Below are 1,254 nucleotides of genomic sequence, written 5' to 3' on the forward strand. Positions count from 1 at the left end.
TGGAATTATTGCCTCCTAATTTTTATATAACTATTTACTATTGCTATTGTCATTTTTTTTCTTCTTAATTATCGCATTTAGTTAGTTGTAATTTTATTGTTTAAGAAAATACTTGAAAAAAAAACTAAAAAACAAAGTTTGTTCTTTCAACATAAGCAATTTTTGCTTAAAGGAAATTTGGCAAAGTTCTCATCCACGCTTATTAATTAACCTCGGGGAGTTGTTATTAAGTTGTGAGTAAGTGGAATCAAATAGGCCTGAGAAAAAGTTAAACAAAATAATAATAATAATAATAATAAATAAAAAATCATAACAAAATATATATATAAAAATATTATAATCTCTTCTTGTTATAAGTATGCTCTGTGGTTGCGATTCTAACTGATCTTCCACATCAGAAATCTGTTTTCTTGTGATTGTTTGTGAAATTTGTGACATTGTATGCATCATTGGCATCGTAATTCAAAAAATCGTTTGGTGAAAAAATTAGTGTCTTTACGTGAAATTGAAAGTGTTTTTGAAAATTTAAGCATAATGGAACAAGAACCTAATGTTGTGCAAGAAAAAACTCTTCTTGAATACTTTTCACCTATTTCATCTAATGCTCCGTCATGCATTGTTTTGCCCACTACTAATGCCACTCATTTTGAACTTAAACCATCAATCATTCAATTGTTACCATCATTTTATGGTTTAGAAAGAGAGGATCCATACATGCATGTAAAAGACTTTTTGGAAATTTGCTCAACCTTTCGTTTTAAAATTTTTTCAGATGAGTCGGTTAAACTTAGGTTGTTTCCTTTTTCTTTAAAAGATAGAGCCAAAGCTTGGTTAAACTCACTTCCAACTGGAACCATAACTACTTGAGATCAACTTTTTAATAAATTTCTTGCTAAATTTTTCCCCATGTCCAAAACTGATAATTTAAGAAGAGAAATCTCCAAATTTTATCAAAAAGATAATGAAGAATTTTATGAATGTTGGGAAAGATTTAAAGATTTATTATTAAAATGTCCCCACCATGGTTTTGAAAAATGGAGACTTGTAAAATATTTTTATGATGGTTTAACCCCTTCAAACCGACAAATAATTCAATCTATGCATACCGGAAATTTTTTAAAATTGCAAGGGCAAGAGGCTTGGGACGCTCTTGAAGAATTGTCTGTTAATTCACAACAATGGAATTATTCTGAGCCCAGGTCTAGAGCCAACCCTTCACCGAAAAGAGAAGGAAAATATGAAATAAAAGAAGAA

The 1,254-nt window shown here is 29.5% G+C and overlaps 1 non-coding gene across 1 annotated transcript; it reads right to left on the bottom strand.

Moving 5' to 3' along the window:
• Positions 1 to 921: 921 nt before the first annotated feature.
• Positions 922 to 1,028, bottom strand: LOC133813041 (small nucleolar RNA R71). The gene has a single exon (XR_009884088.1). It is a non-coding gene; the product is annotated as a small nucleolar RNA R71 (small nucleolar RNA).
• Between the last annotated feature and the right edge of the window lie 226 nt (positions 1,029 to 1,254).

This window comes from Humulus lupulus, chromosome 1 (assembly GCF_963169125.1).
Source record: "Humulus lupulus chromosome 1, drHumLupu1.1, whole genome shotgun sequence".
Classification (NCBI taxonomy): domain Eukaryota; kingdom Viridiplantae; phylum Streptophyta; class Magnoliopsida; order Rosales; family Cannabaceae; genus Humulus; species Humulus lupulus.